The 22,027-nt window shown below is 43.2% G+C and overlaps 1 protein-coding gene across 8 annotated transcripts in view; it reads left to right on the top strand.

Annotated features, from left to right (window-relative positions):
• The window catches only part of LOC137369239 (guanine nucleotide-binding protein G(I)/G(S)/G(O) subunit gamma-7-like), a 361,449-nt gene that overhangs the window by 89,754 nt on the left and 249,668 nt on the right, over window positions 1-22,027 (top strand). For 6 of the 8 annotated variants that reach the window (XM_068030143.1, XM_068030144.1, XM_068030136.1 and 3 more), the window contains exon 2: window positions 12,774-12,848. The exons of 1 other annotated variant lie outside the window; for it this stretch is intronic. The gene's annotated coding sequence lies outside the window, so the exon portion shown is untranslated. Of the gene's footprint in view, window positions 1-12,773; window positions 12,849-16,449; window positions 16,472-22,027 lie in introns of those variants that run through there. One more of the 8 variants, XM_068030138.1, reaches the window with a different exon arrangement.

Raw genomic sequence — 22,027 nt, 5'->3', positions numbered from 1 at the left:
GTAGATCTTCTGGAAGGGAGGAGGGGATAGACCAAGAAATATTTTTGTAGATGAAGTATATGTTTCTAAAGCAAGTGCAAGATTATTTCTTTCCCTTGTTTGTTGATCAACCAACAAGGTCAGTGGCTATCATATATCTAATCTTTAATAATGATACCAGTTCTGGAAAATAAAGGTCGAAGTAAGGAATCATCCAGGATCTGTTGATCACAATTATGATAACTAAAATGTTTATGAGGGCACGGAAGATGATACTGACCTCAAAACTCGATGGGACATAGTGCTAGTGGTTATATAAGGATTGTGCTTGCTGGTACCCTCCAGTGCCGACCTAGTCAGAATTTGAGGTATCAGTGGGAGGACATATAATTTGCATGAACAGGCAGGCACGAGCACCTTTGTGGGTACATCTCTGGCGTCTGCTTGTAAAATGCAGTTGAACCATCTGGCACCGACCTATTTTGGCATGGAAGGATTACCCAGATCACTCCTCAGCCACATCCTTGTCGACCCCCTGCACAAGTGAGGTAATCAAGATTTTTTTAAACTTTACAATTCTTTGTCCTTGGCTTGGTCTGGGACCCATCCATTCTTCCGATTCCCTGCACTGCATCAAGGCCATCTGCAGGTGTTAACGCCTCATCTCACTGGATGCGGCAACATCCAGTACTGTGTCGGATCCTGAACCATCTGGGAAAGTGGAACCTGTAAATTTCAGTAGATTCCATCCCATGTAAGGTGGGCCAGAAAATACTGGAAATAGTCAGAACCTTTTGCAACCTGCCATTTTCTGCTGGCTTCTGCCAGGCTTCCGCTGGAGGTACATTGAGTCTCTGGCAGAATCCCCACAGATTTTCAGGACCAATGATATGAAAAGATTGGACTTCAAAAGGTCAGACTTCAAAATAAATTTTGAAAAGTGAGTAAGAGCAGAACAACGATTGTGAAATCTGCAATAGAACAATGGGAGGAGATTAAGCAAATATTGGTAAGGCTAGAGTCTATTCATTCTGAGCAGGTTAAAGGGTAACAGAGGCCAGTCTAATTAAGTAGGGATGAAGACAATAGCTATATATATATATACATAGATAAAAAATGGATTGAACTTTTATTCTTTCTATTAAAATGAAATTAGGGAAGAAGAATATATAAATACAATTAAATGTCGAAGGTTTAAAACCGTGGACTTACCCTAGTTTGCAGTGGAAAGTGATTTTATTCTAGCATGTGGTAGTTAAAAATACTATTGATCAGAAATTCAGGTTCTTCATTCCTTTGCAGAAGAAATGGCCATATCAAATAGGATAGGCCAAAAGAAAATAAATACACTTATTGCACTAAAAGAGCAGTTTGCAAACAAATGATATTACTTTAATGACGATACAACAGTTTTTTTTGCTTTGCGGTATGTCTTTGAGTAGGATCATCCGGATTGTTATTTGAACATATGTAATACCTCTATAAATTTTGAAATAGATTCGACATTTTGGATTTTCAACTGGGCAGTTGTGATTTTCAGCTTCTCAACATTATTTTCCAAGAAAAATGCAGACATTGGGCAGAATTTAATGCGACCATTTAAAACGGGAATGGTGGTGAGGGGGACGGAGAATTGCGTCAGAAGTGTCTGCCTGGAAATCTGGTATTGTGATGTCGGTTCCGGATTTTGTCAGCGGTGGGATAGCGCCAAGGTGGCATTGATACCCCAACGCGACAGGATTCTATTTTACTTTGTAAAATACTGGCTTTACGGACATTAGCTTCTCATTCGGCGTGATTCAGTGGGGGCTTGGGATTAAGTGGACGGCAGGCAGAACTCAAGTGCCTTCAGGTTCACGTCTATTAAAAACTGGCAGCACCGAGGCAAGGATTCAGTGCTGCGACAGTGAGACAGCCATGACCAACACCACATAGGGGAGAGGGGGGATTGGAAGCCATTTTTGGACTGTGTTGCTGTGGGCTCTGCAAGGGGAGTCAGGGTCTCGGATTCTCTGCTAGGGGATGGGGGGGTGGGGACTTGGCCGCTTGGGTATGGGCGCCTGTATTGGGTGACCAAATTATTGTGTGAGACGTTTGGTCACCCATACTGCTGGATAAGAGGGTCGGTTATCAGCAAGGGTGAGCACTGGGGAGTCCGCTGGGAGAAGTTTCAAAAGCTTAGTTGCCGATGCAGTATCATCTCTGCTTCGCGTATCGTGGTGGTTTGCTGTGCTGTGCACAATCTAGCACTGCAAAGGGGGAGGCTTTACATGATGATGAGACGCCTGAGTGTCACTCCTCCACCGATGAGGAGGATGTGGAGGAGGGAGAGCATGAAGCGTCACTCGATATTGAAGCCCTTGCACCGGAGGCCAGGCAGATTGAGCGATGTGCCAAGGAGGCAAGAGACAATCTCATAATCACCAGCTTCCAACCTCCCTGATGCCCACTCACAGAGAAAACAATAAAGACTAACCTTAGTGCATGTAGTCTGTCGCCTCCTTTCCATTTGTGTTCCCTGACTCACGCCCAGCTGCAAACTGTGGCAGTATCCCGGGGAGATCAAATTTTAATGAGGGCTGTGGTTACATTGGTATTCCACTAAGGGGGAAGGGTGAAGTCAGCAGCTCACAATTAAAACATAATGGAATAATGACTGGTACAACACAATGATCATCAATTACGTGAACAAAATAACTTTATATTAAGCAATACATTTCAGATGGCAGATACCTGTGACTCCCCAAGTGTAGCTAGTTGGTTTTCTGAATACGTTTGTGGCAGCTGCTACGAGATGTGATCTGAATGACAGCAGCTGGGCTGGAGGTAGGCTACTGATCAGGTTGCCCCTTGGCCTATGATGATATCGGCAGCCGTCCTCTGACTGCCTGAGGCCTGGAAGGCCCCAGCTGCCTGAGGGTTTTCTGTACTTGTGGAGGGGCTGAGGAGCTGTTGTCCATGCTTGGAGTGCCCTGAGGGGAACCCCCAGTTGTGGAGGCCAGCCCCTCCTCCTTTTTGAAGGCTTGCTTGAATCTCCATGCTGACTATAGGAGGACGAGGAGCTGGAGAAGACTCCAGGCGCCTTGTCCTTCTCTCACCTTGCCACTGCTGCATCGAGCTCATGGCTAAGGTGATGGTATGCAGGTCTGCGCAGATCTGTGGGATCAGGCTCTCTTTGAGGGTCGTCAAGCTCTCGATGGAGGAAACCATACACTCACACACCTTAGGCATGGCAGCAATCATGGCATGGATGGACTCCTGCATCATCCACTTATGGCTGCGCATGGCCTGTGGCATCTCTGCCAGATGTTGCCTTACCTGTCTCTGCAATTCCAGCATTCCCTGTGCTGTCAACACAAGAGGCTCATCATCAGCCTTGGCTCAGCATGGGCCTGGACACCCACAGTCCTCTGACTGTCAGAAGCCTCGGCTGTCTCAGCCTCAGCCAGCTGCTCGGGTGTGTGTGTATGGTCCTCTCTCCAGCTGTGGCCCTGATTCTACAGCTGAGCAGAAACCACCAAGATGAATGTGTCTGAGCTGGTGGAAGGTGCAGGAGAGTCATGGGATGGTGCTTCCTCTGAGTGCTGCTCGTCAGAGGTGCCAGCTAGCCCCCTTCAGCTAGAGTCTCCTGCGGCCGCCGACCTGCATGAGAGAACATAAACACATGTGAGTTAAGCTGTGCAGATCTCGACATGCCAACCATGTGTCATGGGGGTCTCCAGAAGTGATCTGTGTGGTGTTGGAAGCCAATTCTCATTCTCTTGCGCAAGGACTCCAGTCTCTCCATCTGATATGCTGTGGCCACCCTGTGTCCCTGCCAATTCCAAAGCCTCTGCATCTCTGCTGAGAGGTCGAAGATCCGGAATGCCTCCGCCTGTCCAGGATGTCTCCCTCCTGTTGTGGGCCCGTTTGTCCTGCAAGTGGAAAGAGGGAGATGATCATACTTCACAGAGAAATCAACATAACAGTTCTGCTAGTGTCAGCCCTGTGTCTCCTAATGGGGTATCTCACATATCTCATGCTGCTACATGATCTCAGGAGAGTTAATGGGGGTGAGCTGTGAAAGAAGGTGACCAGTGGCTGTGATGCAACCATGCATTTGTCAGGATGAGGTGATGCGTTACCCTCTCTGCCATTGCCGTGGCAGTGTTACTGTTACCATACCCCATTTGCTCCTGCATAGCCACTTGCACTCAGTAATAATGAGGTAGGGAACATTCACCTTGGCAGAATGCAGGAGGTCATTGATCCTCTTGCAGCACTGCACCCAGTTCTGGGGGGGTGACCCCATGGCAGCTGACCTCCTCAGCGATCTCCACCCAGGCTTGCTTGGTCAGGCAGGAGGACCTCTCCTTGCCATCATTGGGGAAGAGAACCTCCCACCTTTCCCTTGCAGCTTGGAGGAGAATTTTCAGGAACCATCATGAAACCTTAGGCCAACCTTGGCTCGGCCATCCTGTTCTGTCCTCCTTCAGGGGTTTGGGGGGTCCAGGAGTCAGTCCAACATCATTTTCAGTAGTGCACTGGAAGCTGCAAATGACTGAGGCAGCAATGAAAGTAGGGCTTGGCAGGCCTTAAAAATGGCGCCGGCACCTGCTCCAGAGTCATTTGACACCACAATCGGCATCTCGCCCCACGCCCCTGCCGTGTGATTGAGGGGACCCTGCGCCTCCACTATGCAAAATGGCTGCTGCCATGTGATAGCGGTGGGGTGGCCAGCCATGTGAGAAACAGGAATGGTGACAGGCTCAGTAAATTCAGCCCATTGTAGGCAGGAGAATTTGTCTTTACTCTTTGCCATGCTCATGACTGTGATTGTGTTATACTGCCACCTGCTGGAATTGCATGACATTGCACCCACCCCTGCAAGTGTTGAATCTTTCCACACACTCCTGATTTGATCCTTGTAGTGAGGCATTGAGGGATCATTGGAGCACTTTGGGACATCCTGAGGTTATGAAAGGCACACTATAGAAGAAGTTCTTCTGTTGTTCTGGTCAGTGATGACCCCCAGGATGTTGATAGTGGGAATCTTGACAATGCTGGTGCCATGGAAGGTTACAGGAGGTTGTTGAATCATTTCCTTTTGGAGGTGAACATTTCTTGCCATTTATATGGCACAAATGTTACCAGCCACTTGTCAGACTAAGCCTGGATGTTATCTGCATCCGGCTGTAGGCTGAGGTGAGCTGCTCCATTATTTGAGGAACATTGGTCAGTGAATTGCCCCTCTCCTGACCTTATAACAGAGGGAAAGTCATTAATTAAGTAGCTGAAAATGGCTGGACCAAGAACAGTGCTGTGAGGAATTCCAGCATTAGTGTCCGCTGGAGGCATCGATGATTCATCCCTGCCAACCATAAAATCATCTTTTGTCTCAGCAATGACTCCGGCCACTGACCTCCTTTCCACGAATCTCCATTGACCTCAGTTTTGCAAGGGTTCTTTTGTGCCATACTGGGCTGAATATCACCTTGATGTTGAGGTTACTGATATATCTGTCCAGTGTATTTTTTTGTTCTCATTTGTAACTCAAATTTCTGCCCAATTCATCCACAAAACTCTTTGTTTGAATTTCTCCAATAATCTCTCCCTCCCATAAGAGCATAGGAACAGGAGTAGTCCATTTAGTTTCTCGAGTGAGTTCCATCATTCAATGAGATCATGGTTGATCAGTGATCAAGCTCCATATACACACTTTTGCCCAATATCCCTTAAAATCTTTGGTTACCAAAAATCTCAGATTTAAAATTAATCTAGTATCAGTTGCTATTTGCAGAAGAGAGTTTCAAGCATCTAGGGCTGAATTTTGTTGTCCCACCGCCAGGAGTGGCGGCGGGCGAAAAGAATGGCGGCTGACATGCACAAACCGTGCACTGCCACGTCTCCACGTTTTGTGTTCGTTGGCTCGTTAACATATGCATGGTGGCCGAACCCCCTAATCATGTGGTGGGGGCAGGCCTCAGTGACACCACGAACGGCGTCACCTGAGACGGGAGCAGGAGCTGGCACCATTTTTAAAAGGCTGCAGACAGTTCCAAAGATGCAGAATTTGCCCCGACCCACTCTGCTGTGCAAAACATGCAGAATTCACCTCTTTCATTGCCCCTTGCCGACAGAGCAATGCAGAGTTCACTCCTTCCACCCCACCTTGCTGATACATGACTAATGGATGCAGAGTTCCAACCCCCCCCCTCATTTCTGGCTACTTAAATTTAATGCAAATGCCCGAGTTCGCTGCAAAAACGAATAAGAGCAGGGTACCACCTACCAACCCCTTCAGGCACTGAGGACTCTCGCCCGGGTGGCACCAGCTTTTCAAAGACGGGAACATGAAGGCACGTCAACGCCGTAGGTCAAGCTTGGAAACATTTGGTAGCATTGCAGTGAATTCCATTAAATGTATGCAAACAGGTAATTTAAGTATTTAAAGCATAGTCCTGCCGCAGAGCAGTGGAGGTGCCGCCATGGAGCTTCCCTGCCACTGGGAAGATCAGGCCCAGCAATCGCGGCAATGGGCTCCATGGTGGGCCGCTGCTACTTCAATCTCCCAGCACCCCCCACCACGGAACCCGACGTTGGGCTGGGAACAAAATCCAGCCCTTAGTGTGCAGAAGTGTTTCTTAATTTCATTCCTGAAAGGTCTGACTCTTATTTTTTGACTATGTGTCCTAGTGCTAAACTCCCCAACCAGCAGAAATAATTTCTCTTTAACCTCTCTGTTCCCCTTACTATCTTGAAACGTATGATTGAACCAACCTTTAATCTTCTAAATTCCAGGGAATACTACCTAGTTTGTGTAATCCCTCTTTGTAATTTAACCCTTGGAGTCCAGGCATCATTCTAGTAGATCTATGCTGCACTTTCTTCAAAGTTAGTATACCCCTCCTAATGTGCGGTGCCCAAAACTGCTCATAGTGCTGCAAGTGTGGACAAACCCAGACTACTCCCTTATATTCTAGTCCTCTAGATATAAAGGCCACCATTCCAGTAGCTTTTTGATTATTTTCTGTAACTGTTCATGCCATGATTGATGTGCCTGGATACCCAAGTGTCTTTGGACCTCCTCTGGGGGGTATTTTATGCTCTTCCCCTTGGTGAGGCAGGGAGGGCATTTAATTGGGCAGTATGGTGACGGGTAGGGACCCCATCACCTTCCCGCATCCACCCTGATTAAGTCCATGGTGGGCAGGCCCATGGACAGCCGCCTTGTCCCGCTGCCAATGGAAGCCCTTAAGGGGCAATTAATGCCCAATTAAAGGCCTCTTCCAGCCAATGCTGGTATTAATCCAATGGCAGGCAGGCCTGTCGTCACGCAGGGAGCACGACATGCAAACCCCTGCGGGGTTGCTTCTGGTCTCCTGGGCGCGGTCCCGCGTTCAAATGCACTCAGTGTCTGATTGAGGGACCCGGCATCAGGAAGAGGGTGGGCCTACTGAGAACCACCCTCCTGCCTTGGTTGCCATTCCCCCACACCCACGACCCTCACGCTGCGAAACCGTGGCCTGGGTTGCTCAGCTGCCAAGCAAAAGAGCTGCTGGCCTCTGATTGGCTGACAGCCCTTGGCAGGCAGAACTTCCCGCCCCCGGGGGGCCTGATCCCAGGAAGGGTTCACTGGTGACCTCTCAAGTGCCCGATTACTTGGAATGTGGCAGGCCTTCCACAAAGGAGGCAATGCAGGTCTCTCGCTGGCTCTCCAGCCAGCGGCCAAGACTCCTGTTGCCTCCATTAAACTCCCCCCTCCGTTTCAAGGTGTTTAGAAGGTACCCCATTCTATCCTTTTTGGAACCAAATGGATGACCTCACATGTACCTGCATTGAAATGTATTTGCCACAGTTTTACCCGTTCACCTAACCTATCAGTATCTCTGTAATGTAAGTTTCCATCTACGCTGCTTACAATGGCGCTATCTTTGTGTCATCAAACTTGGATATGTGGCTTTCTATCCCATCATCTAAGTCTTTATGAAATACGGTGAATACTTGAGGCCTCAACACAGATCCTTGTGGAACAGTAGTTACATCTGGCCAAACAGAACCAACCCATTATTCCTGCTTTCTTGCTGCTCTTGTCTGCTGCCGCTTAACCAATTTCCTAACTAGGTCAGTAATTTTCCTTCAATTCTATGAGCTTACACCTTAGCTAACGGCCTTTTATGAGGGACTTTATCAATTGCCTTGAGGAAATCGTTAAAAGTAATATCCATAACGTTCCTCTGTCCACTACTTTAGTCACCTCTTCAAAAACATTATACAGATTTGTAAGGCATGACCTACCTTTTACAAATCTATGCTGGCTTTCTCTAATCAGCTGAAAAGTTCATGGTGTCCAGTCATCCTATCCTCAATATAGAGTCTAGTAATTTCCTGAGAACAGGGGCTTGGTTTTCAATTCGGGTTTGGGAACCTGCTGCCCGGATAATTTCTGGGTCCTGACCCCGTGCATGCAATGCAATCATCAAATGTAAATGCCCTGATTGGGCCGGAGGCTCATTTGGTGGTGCCAAGTGTTACCCAGGAAGTGGGAGCTGTTAGCAGAGCATGAGCAGCGAAGGTAGATAGCAGCCATGGCGATCCCACATTGCTCCCGACCTCCTTTTTCAGGTATAACTTTGAATGTTTTTTGGTGTTCATTTTGCTGTCCCTCACAAGTTTCTTTTCATATGCCCTTTTGTAATTTGTACTTTCTATTTTGTCATACTTTGCTGTTCCTTGCTTCGCTGTCATTTGCCAGGATCTGTGCTATTTTTTGCATTTTTGTATGCTTTTTCTTTTAATCTTATGTTGTCTCTTATTTCTTCAGTTGTCCATGACTTTTTTTGGGGCAAGTAGAGTTTTTGCCCCTTCGGAGTATTAACTGGTTCTTTATGACATTAAATTATTTTGAACACCTCCTACTGATCTTCTGTTGTTTTACTCATTAACAAATTTTCTCAATTTATCATGGACGGTCTCTGTCACATTGCATTGAAGTCAACCTTACCTAAATCTAGAATCTTAGTAGCTGTTTTGAGTTTCACTTTTTCAAACATTAGGTTCAGCTCGATTATATTATGATCACTATTAGATAAATGTTCATGCACTGTTAGGCTGATAACTAAATCTGGCTCATTACTCATTACTAAATCTAATATGTCCTGCCCCCATGTTGGTTCTGGGACGTATTGTTGCAGAAAGCTAACCTAGACACACTCAAAGAAATTTACTGCCTTTCAGTCATATAGAGTCATTACAGTGCAGAAGGAGGCCATTCAGCCCATCGAGTTCATGCTGGCGCTCTGTAGAGCAATCCAATCAGAACCATTCCCCAGCTCTATCCCTGTAGCCCAGTAAGTTTATTTCCCTCGAGTACCTGCCCAATTTCTTTTTGAAATCATTCATCTTCTCTGCTTCCACTACCCTCATAGGCAGCGAGTTCCAGGTCATTACCACTCGCTGCATAAAAAAGATCTTCCTCACATTCCCCCCTGCATCTCTCGCCCAAAACCTTCAATCTGTGTCCCCTAGTCCTTGTATCATTAGCTAATGGGAACAGCTTTTCTTTGTCTCGCTCAGGGTTGTCTAACATACGGCCCGGGGGTCAGGATCCGGCCTATCAAAGGTTTCCATGCGACCTGCGGATGTAAACTGGACAGGGGCCGTTCCTCATCCTCTCCAAGAGTCTGTGACTGGAGATGAGAAATTCCACATTGTCAGACCGGCTTTTTAAAAAAGTTCGCAAGTCAGTTTCACAGCTGTCAGATCCTGATATCGGGAACAGCAGTTTCTGAACTTCAGACAGATTCGGAGTTTTCCAGCGGCCTTTAAAAATCTCTGAATCTGTCTGAAGTTCAGAAACTGCTGTTCCCGATGTCAGGATCTGACAGCTATGAAACTGACGAGATTTGTTTTAAAAACTAATCAACGATTTGCTGAGCATTCTTTTTCTCTGCAACTGTCAGAGAGAGAGAGAGGGACAGAGAGAAAGAGGGGGGCAGAGAGAGAGAGAGAGAGAGGGAAGGGGGGACAGAAAGGAGGACAGAGAGAGGGGCAGAGAGAGAGAAAGAGGGCAGAGAGGGAGGGGAATTGCAGAGAGAGGGGGGGCAGAGAGGGAGGGAGGGAGAAAGAATGCTCAAGATCACTTCTGACAGAATGACATCTACCAGGATACTCTGCATTGCTACAACAAGTGTGCGGGCAAACATTGACTACTTGTGCAAGCAAAAAAATGCCAGGTATTTTGCTAGATCAGTGTCCAACATAGTGACCAGAAAGTAAGTCAACATATTAGTTTTATTTGAAGCTTCTTCACAAAAATGCAGCTTTGTTGTTGTTGTGATTAATAGTAAGATAAATTTTAATGCCTTTATCGTTCCGAAATTGTCTCACTCGCCCCCCCAGTAAGACAAAAATTGTAATGTGGCCCCCACGCGAAAAGGTTGGACCACACTTGGAATATTGTGTTCTGTTCTGGTTGTCTCATTATAGGAAGGATGTGGAAGCGTTAGAGAGGGTGCAGAGGAGATTTACCAGGATGCTGCCTGGACTGGAGGGCATGTCTTATGAAGAAAGGTTGAGGGAGCTAGGGCTTTTCTCATTGGAGCGAAGAAGGATGAGAGGTGACTTGATAGAGGTGTACAAGATGATGAGAGGCATAGATAGAGTGGATAGCCAGAAACTTTTTCCCAGGGCGGAAAGGGCTATCACCAGGGGGCATAATTTTAAGGTGATTGGAGGAAGGTTTAGGGGAGATGTCAGAGGTAGGTTCTTTACACAGAGAGTGGTGGATGTGTGGAATGCACTGCCAGCGGTGGTAGTAGAAGCAGATACATTAGGGACATTTAAGCGACTCTTGGATAGGTACATGGATGATAGTAGAATGAAGGGTATGTAGGTAGTTTGATCTTAGAGTAGGTTAAAGGGTCGGCACAACATCGTGGGCCGAAGGGCCTGTACTGTTCTATGTAACCCTGCTCTAGCTTATCTAAACCTGTCATAATCTTGTACACCTCTATCAAATTTCCCCTCAACCTCCTTTGCTCCAAGGAGAACAGTGCCAGCTTCTCCAATCTAACCTTGTAGCTAAAATCCCTCATCCCTGGAATCATTCTGGTAATTTCCTCTGCACTCTTTCAAAGATCCTCATATTGTGACTGGAACTGGAACCAGTACTCTATTGTGGCCTAACCAGAGCTTTATACAGATTCAGCACAACTTCCCTGCTTTTGTGCTCAATACCTCTATTAATGAAGCCTTGTAGGCAGGAGGAAATTCTGCTCATCCAGTACTGGATGTCGGACAAGCAGTCTGATAATTTAGCAACCTTGGAGGAATCGAGAGAGGTGGGGGCAAGGTGGAGTTGGGTATCGTCAGCATACATGTGAAAATTAACGTGTGCTTTCGGATGATGTCGGCTCAGAGCAGTATGTAGATGAGAAATAGGAGATGGGGAGCCAAGGATAGATCCTTGGGGGACACCAGAGGTAATGGTGCTGGAGCAGGAAAGGAAGCTATTACAGGTGATACTCTGGGTACAATAAGATAGATAAAAATGGAACCAGGTAAGAGCAGTCCACCTAGTTGGATGACAGTGCAGAGGAATTGGAGGAGGGTGATGTGGTCAACCATGTCAAAGGCTGCAGATACAATGAGAAGAATCAGGAGGGATAGTTTACCTTATTCACAGTCACATAGGATGTCATTTGTGACATAAACGGATGTAATATATTATAAAGGCTTCCTTAAGCCTAATATGAATTACGTTCAATCTAGTTACATATAGAAGTTGCAGCACAAAAAAAAAACATTCAACCCAACTGGTCTATGCCATTGTTTATGCTTCTCCCACCTTTCGTCATCTCACTCTATCAGCATATAGTGTTAGTTTCTTCCTCATGTATTTATCTAGCTTCCCTTAAAGGCATCTAAGCTAATTGTCTCAACTAGTCATGTGGTAGTGAGTTCTACATTCGAACCACTTTCTGAGTAAAGAAAACAAAAGCAAAATACTGCACATTTGGGAAATCTGAAATAAAAACAAGAAATGCTGGAAATACTCAGCAGGTCTGGCAGCATCTGTGGAGAGAGAAGCAGAGTTAACGTTTCAAGTCAGTGACCCTTCATCAGGACTTCTTCTGAGTATTTCCAGCATGTTTTGTTTTTTATTATCTGAGTAAAGAAGTTTCTTCTGAATTCTTTATTGGATTTATTAGTGATCATCTTTTATTTATGACCCCAAGTTCTGGACTCCCCACTAGTGGAAACATCTTCTCCATGTCTACCCTATCAAATCCCTTCATAATTTTAAGGACATCTATTAGGTCATAACCAAGCCTTCTCTTTTCAAGAGAAAAGAGCCCAGCCCGCTCAGTATTTCCTGATAATTATTATCTCTCAGTTCTGGGATCTTCATTGTAAATTTGGAGACCAGAACTGTGCTAATAGCAGAGAACCTGTGGAACTGTGTTCCAGGGAAGGGCAATGGGGGGGCAGGGGGGTGAAGGGAAGAAAGCTGGAAATAAACTGTTAAAAGAAATGGTTCAAAAACATAACAGTGGCTCCACCAACTCCATGATATATGTTAAAAATAATAGGTACATGGGATCTAACCCTAGAAAGATTTTTAAAATGAGTGCCACAAAATCTTAGTAGAGTATTGTATGGTGGTAATTGCTTGTATGCTATATAAAGATCGCCTATAATTTTAGCAACATTCATTGTCCATAGCTATATTAACCTCTTATATTGCTGCACAGTATTTTCTATGTCAGGACACAGTTTTCAAATCTTCTTAATTTTCTTTTCTTCTCATTCAGGTTTTTGACTGAGAAGGAGGATCAACCTATCCTCAGACCTCTGTGAAGCATTCATCTGCAACTGCCCACCAGCAGGTACACAAAAGTAGTTGAAACTCACACATCCTCCAATGTTGCCATCCTTCCTTATAGAGGAGTAGTTGGTGCCCAATCAGTATCTTTCTCCAGAAGTATAGCTGAGATTTGCAGAGTCATGGGGAATCTCAGGTATTTATATAGGAACAGCAAAAGCAATAATAGAACCACAGATGACTTGACTCAAGCTGTGTTGTGCAGGCCTGGTCATTCCTCTAAGCATCCCATCATGGTATCTCACATAGCCAGAGATTAAGATAAGTTTCCCAGTGATCCTAAACAAAAATTAACAGCTGTTCTTTTCAAATCAACAAGGAGCTCCATACCTTTATTGGCTTTCATGTCTGAACCTCCACTTCATGGCCAACATCAATATTTGGCTGAACTTCAGCTGCTGATACACAACTCTGGACAGATATCCAGATATAATTAGACCATCTGTACAGAGATCATAGATAGAACATAGAATCATATAGCACAGAAGGAGGCCTAATGTGTGGGTACTATGTCTTTGAAAGAGCTATCCAATTAGTCCTACACCCTTTCTCTTTCCTCAAAGCCTGCAAATTTTTCATTTTCAAGTATGTATCCTTTGGAAATTATTATCGAATCTGCTTTCACCACCCTTTCAGGCAGTACATTCCAGATCCTAACAACTCACTGTACAAAAGAATTCTCCTCATTTGCCACCTTGTTCTTTTGCCAATTCCCTTAAATTGGTGTCCTCTGGTTAATGACACTCTTGCTACTGGAAAGAACTTATCTTTACTTACTCTAACAAAACCCTTCATAATTTTGAACATCTCTATCTAATCTCCCCTTAATCTTCTCTGCTCTAAGGAGAACAATCTTGGCTTATATTGTTACGACCGACTGCTCAAGTCAAAGCCCCCAATCAAAATGTACGATTCTGACTGTAGTGGGAGAAATGCACTGTTGATTCAGTCCCTTCCCTCCACAGATCACCTAACATATCATTTTTAACCCCCGAATGAGGCTAACCAAACCAGGTGTCTTTAGATCAACAAATTAACTGTTTACTTAGAAAAACTAAACACTCCTTAGTCTTAAACACTACTAAGATGTAAACAACATTTAAAATAGAAAAATTAGTGTCCTTGCATATTTACGCTCCTGCCAAAGTGAAATCTTCCGATGTGGAATAGTTCAAGGTTGCTTGAAGTCCTCACAGCCGTCCGATGGGGGGAAAAAATGTTCAACAGTAGAACAGTCCATAGTCAAATTCAGCAGTTGAATTGATGCTCTTCTTGTCCAGCGATGAATTTCAACAATTACAGTTCAGTAGTTAAAGGAATTTGGTTATTTTCTTCTAAGAAAATAATCTGGCTTGACATCAGAATTTTGGGAGTATAATAAAAAGGGTTTAAATAAACCAAGAGAGAGAGAGCTCTAATTTCCTTCAGTATATGCTGTTTTCAGCTGTCTGTGTCTCAGAGTTCGAACAGTCTGTTTCCATTATAAGCCAGTTCAAAATTAAATTGTAGCATTGTATCTCTCGATCTTCAGTCTCTGAGTGGCTGTATCACGGGGCAATGAGAATGCATTCTTTAACTCAGTCTCTGAGTGGTTATATCCCGGGGTAACGAGAATGCATTCTTTGACTCAGTCTCTGGAGTTTGTTGCCTTAAAGCAGTACTGCTCCTTTTCCAGCCTTAAAGGCACACTGCATTCCTGGAAAAAAAACTACAGGATCATAACAATCTGGATAATAACCATTGTTTCTAAAATCATTTTAAATTTATCTTTAACCGAAAAAAAAAGAAGGCGGGGCCCCTTAAAATGTAAGTTTTGCCTCTGGGAGCTGAATAAAAACCACAGTTCCAGGTGGGTGTAAGCTCGGAGGACATAACAGAGCTAGAAAATGACAAGGCCATGAAGGGCTTTAAACAGAAGCATGAGACATATAAATTGTAGGCTTTGGGGAACCAGAAGTCAATGTAGGTCAGCAAAGACAGGTGTGATGAGAAAGGGACTTGGTGCTCATCTATGTATGCTGTACCTGAACTGGAAGTATTTGATACTTATACTGAGTATCTGAAATGGAAAGTTTACCATTTCTCAACATGAACAGCCTTCTTCTTGATTAGCACTAAAACTCACACATCAAAAAAGTAGTTATTGAATTGATTAACCTGTACTGAAAAAGTAATTTAATGACTTAAGCAGAATATCAATGTTGAGTTTGTTAAGCACTGTAAGCATGGTTCTAATGCATTAGTTGCAAGTGAGGTAGAAATTTTGGTGAGGATCCATTCTGTAAGGCATGAGCCCATTTGTAAAACTGAAAAGATCTGCCAACATGACTTCTGTTGGATGCTTGAAGAACCTGCCCAGATACAGGCGGATTTATTGAAATGAAGGCAATAATGACAGTTATGTCATTTGTCACATTTTCTATCATTATCATCTTGGTAATGCTGACATTATATATGGCAATATTTAAATTCTAGCTTTTCTAAGGGAGATGAAATAGTGGACCTAAGCAGGTGATAAATGGATTTAAGAACAATTCATTGGCAGCTCTACATCAGCACATTTTGCCATTCATTGTTCCTTTGAAAAAAATGTTTTCTTCAAACCTTCCTGGCCCTTCAGCCTGCTGCAGGCATCTGTCTCCAACAATGGCCATTTCTCACCCCACCAATCCAATTCTGCCCAACCCAATGACAAGTTCCAAAGTGCAAGTAACCCTGGCACTTTGCTGAAATTACAAGTGTTACGACCGCGGTGGGAGCAATGCACTGTCAATTCAGTTCCGTCACTCCGCAGGTCGCAGCATATTATTAAAGTTTTTCCACCCAACCGAAAAACAGTAAAGTTAAACGCTCCAGTAACCCCCGGAATCTAGGTATCTTTAGACAACAATAAATTAACTATTTATTAAAACTAAATCTTAAACACTATTAAGATAAACCTATGTCTAAAGACCTTATAACTTCTTATTTTAACCTTACTCTCCCATTCACACACATACACTCAAAAATAACAGTAGTTAACCGGTTTTAAAAATGATGTTTTTAAAAAGTAGCTGTTTCTTAAGAATAAATAAATAAGTCTTGTAGGTTACATTCTTGATGGATGAGGTATTCTAATGTGAAAATAATCAAAGACTACTCGAAGTTTTCATGTGGATTTGAGGCAGTAGTCGATTCTTAATAGGCATTCAACTCTTCAACTGCAGTAGGCATCAACAGTTCCTTCAGCAATACAAATGGTTTCTTAAAAGAGTTATTTCCTCTTCAGGCAATTAATTTGGCCTGTAGCTCCTTGTAAAATTTCTGCTGAGAGAATGGATAGCTCTTTTCTCTTCAGAACGCTTCACTGGAAAGTCAGGTTTCAGCCAGTTTTTGCCAGTTCTACACATTCAAATCGAAACATTATACCATGTGATCTCTCTCTTCTGCTGTTGCCTAGGTAACAAAATGCAGCTGTGGCACATTGTGCCCCAGAAATCAAAAACTTCTCTCTGTCTTAAAGGTGCACTGTTTTAATCCTCAGACAAAAATAATTACAGTTCGGTGACACATGCTGGCTACGATGGCAGGGAAAAAGCTCACCCCACCATAATCATACTGCAGATTGAGCCATACAGAAAAATCCTGGTCTGTACATATTCAATAGCAAACGCCCGAATTCTTGTACCATTTGACTTATGGGTTATTGTGTCAGTTTACTTAGGGGATTCAGTATTTTTTCTGATAAATGATCAGATTCTATCTTGCATTTTCTACTACATTTGGCATTTGTTTTTAGTTTGTCAAGTGTATGACGCACAGAAACCTGTCACCACACTTAAAAAATTTACAAACTTAAGCCACTGAGTAATCACATTAGCAGAGTTTATGTTTGTATTCACCCATCTCTTTGTAGGGCAACACACCACCTACATAATTCCAGAGGTACAGGTTGCATAAGAACGTAAGCTTACCGACCTTTCAGGTGTCCCCAGAGTCAGTGTTAAAGCTGCAAAGCCTACCAGAACTTTTTGCTGCTTTACCAGCATACCCACTCAAGTATTGGTTTGCTTGTCTTGTCTGGAACTGAGTGGGAAGAATTCCACTGCAGTGACTGGTCTACCTGCCCAGTCAATGACTCAGACTGTTTAGTCAATCATTAACTGTACTCTGGAGTGCTGATGACATTTCTAGCTCAGGTATCGGATTATTGAGTTTGCCACATGCTTCACATCTTTTGTATTAGACATGTCATTTTGGACTCTACCCAGGTCCAATTGGTATATTGACATCATCATTCTGACCATAGATGGATACACTCCATCCCTCATCAAATGGTGATTCATTAGTTAGAGGTGTGGAGCTTCAGCAGCTACTCTGTATAAACCAGGCCCTGCAACCTGGATACCTAGCTGCCAGGTAAAGCTTTCCAGACATTGTTCCTCAAATTTCAGTTTCCTTAACAACTATATGACGTAAATCTACCTTCAGCATGGTGGAAGGACCTATATAAGGCAGCTTGAACTACCACAGCTCATCTAGAAGTCCCAAGTTGTCCAATGTCACTTATGAGACTTAGTCATCAAAATCTGTCACCAGAACTGCCATGAACTACTAGCTCTGAATCAGCACTCATGACATCAAGACCCACACCTAAGATTGGCATTATCATCATACAAATTTAGATTCTAGCCAGTATCAAACAGCAGTCAGATCTGCGATCCTAATTCCTGTCATTCTCCTCTATTGTCTCTCATATTCCCCTATTCTGTTTCCAATTCTTTAGCATCTGTGTATGTGTCTCCACTTCTGTGAAGCACCTGAATGCTTCAGATATCTACATAAAGATGCTATGGAATGGATATTGTGTTAATGCATTAAAGTAAAAACCATACATAACATTTAACTTTGAAACTGACTTCCAGTAGCCTCACATTGGTAGCTGGAGTGGATGTACCAGTAAACTAGTCAGTATAGATATTTATCTTCAGGTCAGTTCAGATAGTCTTCAGAATGAATTCACTCTCTTTTCTAGTGTGCTGTGACTGTGCCAAATATAGATATGCTGTTTGAAGATTTAATCTTTTGCTGTGCACCTATTTTTAGTTGCATCCCAAACCATATGTCATTCAGCAGCTAAGGCAACCTGCTTTTCAGCACTATCTATTCCATGCTGGAATTGTGTTCTTGGAGATACCCAAGGCCACTGGGGATTTGTCTGCAGATGTTCTGATTCCCCCAAATTCTCTGGAAAAACACTTGACCACTTTTATATGCTGCTCCTTTACAAAGCTTATTATGTGTCTTAGTGATTCTAGGTTAGAAACGCTGCTGTTATTTTGCTCATCAAACATACTAATCCAAAACAAGTAGGAATAAAATATGGCTGTATAAGCTTGGTAACTTTATAACTGCTCCTCTTCTCTGTTGAAACCAAGAAATAACACGAGGCACCTACCATAGTGTGCACATTCAGGGTAATAGTAGAAATTTCTCGATCAATCCATATTCTCTTTCAAAGTAAAGTATCTAATGTGTTAGATATTAGTTATATATGGAGCTGGTTTGATAACTATGAGAAGATAAATGCTGACCAATTTATAATATGATCTTTTCCTACTGCAACAAAGCATCAGCTTTGGACAGTTCGAGCATTCTGTGCCTCTGAGAACCAATCATGTTCCTGCAGAAAAACACCAATTGTTGGGCAGGAAGTAAGTTGCTCCTGACTCTTTTGATTATAAGCAGCAGCCAGGAAGAAATATACTGTTAAACTGTCTCCTGTAATTTCTCATTTCTGAATTTTTTTCTAAAAAAAAATGTATTTTTTTTATGGTCATCAGAATGCCAGATAATGGAACACTTTTCTACTTTTTACGTTCACTGCATTTCCAAGTCAGGCATAATAAAAATTTAAGAAGTGTAAAATCCTTTAGGCTCTACCTGTGCTCAGACTCCCATCACTATCATTTCACTGTAACTAGTCTTCTTTGTAGTCCCTCATCATGTGAGTGCTTTAGTGCTCAATTATGAGCATCTTTATACTGTAGACTTGTGCCTATAAAAACTGGGCTGTGATTTTTCATGCTAATTTGATTTAGGATTCGTAGTTAACAAGAAGGCACTTTCAGGGCTAGAATTTAGAGCTGATTTTTGTGATGAGCAGACAGTATATACCACTGTACCACTAGTTGACTCCAGTACTGCTTCTCTTTCCTGCAAACGCCTTCCAGCATCTGGTCAAAAAAATTGTGTCCCTGCTGTAACTGCATTTTAAACCATGGGTGGTCTTAGCTTCCAGTGTGTAGCCTTAGATTTAATCCTAAATTCCCGCTTTTATCCCATTTCTGTACATGCAGGGAAAGCTTTACTGATAGACTGTGTCTGTGAATATTTCTCTTCTCGATCCCAGTCATCAATTTCTGCTCCTTAGCTGACTAATCCATCTCTACTCCAGTTGATTTATGTGAGATCAATGCCTCTAATTTTACTAAGCATCAGGATAAGTGCGTCATTGATATTCCCAGCATGAATGCCTTTGCAGTTTGATGCAGTCTAAATAGAATTTGTGTGAGAAGTACAGTGAAGACTTATCATGGTTAGCATCAGAAATTCTTTATGTTTTTATTCTGTTCTTCATGGCAAAGTATTTATCTAAAAACACCTGCAACCAAAGATCCAAGTGTAAAAGAGAAGTGTGCTCTAATTTTTCTTCTTGCAAATCAAACCTTTTCTTCGAATCAGAGAATGGTTGCAGCACAGAAGGCGACTGTTCAGCCTGTCATTCCCGTGCCAGCTCTTCGTAAGAGCAACTCAGCTAGTCCCACACCCCCACCCTTCCCCTTAGCCCTACAAATTTTTTTTTTTCAGGTGCTTATCCAATTCCCTTTCAAAACCCCGATTGAAACTGCCTACATCACACTCTTGGGCAGTGCATTCCAGATCCTAACCATTCGCTGCATAAAAAAAATTTCCTCCTATCGCTAAAATAAAAGCAAAGTACTGCGGATGCTGAAAATCTGATGAAAGGTCACAGACCTGAAACGTTAACTCTGCTTCTCTCTCCACAGATGCTGCCAGACCTGCTGAGTATTTACAGCACTTTCTGTTTTTATTTCCTCCTATCGCTGTTCTTTTGTTAATCACCTTAAATTCATGTCCTCTGGTTCTTGATCCTTCTGCCACCAATGGGACTTGTTTCTATCTACTCTGTCTAGACTCGACATGATTTTGAACACTTCTATAAACTCTCCTCTCAACCTTCTCTAATGAGAACAACCCATCCACATAACTGAAGTCCCTCATCACTTGAACTATTCTCGTAAATCTTTTCTGCACCCTCTAAAGCTGCCACATCCTTCCTAAAGTGCAGTGTCCAGAATTGGCTATTATACTCCTGAGGTCAAACCAGTGTTTAATAAAGGTTCATCATAACTTCCTTGCTTTTGTACTCTATGCCTCTGTTTATAAAGCCCAGGATCCTGTATGCCTTTTAAATCACTTTCTCAACCTGTCCTGCCTCCTCCAATGATTTGTACACATATACCTCAAGGTCCTTCTGCTCCTGCACCCACTTTAGAAGTGTGCCCTTTATTTTATATTGCCTCTTCTCATTCTTCCTGCCAAAATGTATCACTTTCACACTTCTCTGCATTAAATTTCATCTGCTACCTGTCCACCCATTCCACCAGCCTATTTCCTCTAAAGTCTATCATTATCCTCCTCATAGATCACTATATTAGCAGGTTTTGTGTCATCTGCAAATTTTGAAATTGTGTCTTGCACACCCAAATCTAGGTCATTAATATAGATCAAGAAAAGCAGTGGTCCCAGTACTGACCCCTGGGGAACCCCATTGTATATCTTGCTCCAGTCCGAAAAACAACCCTTCGCCACTACTCTCTGTTTCCTGTCACTCAGCCGAACTTCGTATCTGTGCTACCACTGTCCCTTTTATTCCATGGGCTTCAACTTTGCTGGCAAGTCCGTTATGTGGCACTTTATCAAAAACGCCTTTTGGAAATCCGTATGCACCACATCATCCATCTCTGTTCCCTCATCAAAAATCTCAAGCAAGTTAGTTAAACATGATTTGCCTTTAACAAATCATGCTGACTTTCCCTAATTAACCCGCATTTGTCAAAGTGACTGTTAATGTTATCCCAGATTATCGACTCTAAAAGCTTTCCCACCACTGAGGTTAAACTGACTTACTTGTCTGTTGTTGCTGGATTTATCTTTACATCCTTTATTGAACAATTTTCAATTCTCTCTAAGTAGAACGGAAGATTATGGTCAATAGCTCTGCAATTTCTATCCTTACTTCCTTCAGCATCCTTGGATGTATCCCATCCGATCCTCGTGACTTGTCACTTTATGTACAGCCAGCCTTTCTGTTACCTCTTCTTTATCAATTTTTAGCCCATCCAGTATCTCGGTTTACTATGATTTTGGCAGCATCTTCTTCCTTGTTAAAGACTGGTGCAAAGCACTCATTTAATACCTCAGCCATGTCCTCTGCCTCCATGCGTGAATCCCATTTGTGGTCCCTAATCAGCCTCACTCCTTTTACCACCTTTTTACTATGTATATGCATATTTTTGGATTCCCTTTTATGTTGGATGCAAGTCTCTTATACTCTCTCTTTGCCTCTCTGATTTCCTTTTTCACATTCGCTCTGAACTTTCAGTATTCAGCCTGTATTCACTTGTATTCTCAATCTGACATCTGTCACATGTGCCCTTTTTCTGCTTCATTTTACTTTCTATCTATTTTGTCATCCAGGGAGCTCTTGCTTTGGTTGTCTTACTGTTCCCCCTCATGGGAATGCACCTCGACTGTTCCCAAACCATCCCCTCTTTAAAGGCAGCCCGTTATTCCGCTACAGTTTCGCCTGCCAATTAGTTTATCTGCGACAAATCCGTTCCCACCCCATTGAAATTGGCCATTCTCCAACTTAGTATTTTTACTCTATTGCTCCTTGTCCTTTTCCATAACTAATCTAAACCTTATGATATTCTGATCACAGTTCCCTAAAAGTTTCTAGCTTGGACTTGATCTTCTTGACTCACCTCATTCCCCAGAGCCCGATCCAGCAATGTCTGCTTTTTTGATGGGCCGGAAACATACTGATCAAGAAAATTCTGCTGAACGCACTTCAGAAACTCTTACCCCTCTCCGCCCTTTACACTATTACTATCCCAG

The sequence above is a fragment of the Heterodontus francisci genome, chromosome 4, assembly GCF_036365525.1.
Source record: "Heterodontus francisci isolate sHetFra1 chromosome 4, sHetFra1.hap1, whole genome shotgun sequence".
In the NCBI taxonomy this organism is placed as follows: domain Eukaryota; kingdom Metazoa; phylum Chordata; class Chondrichthyes; order Heterodontiformes; family Heterodontidae; genus Heterodontus; species Heterodontus francisci.
The sequence above is the reverse complement of the archived record's forward strand: the minus strand, read 5'-3'. Positions and strand labels throughout refer to the sequence as shown.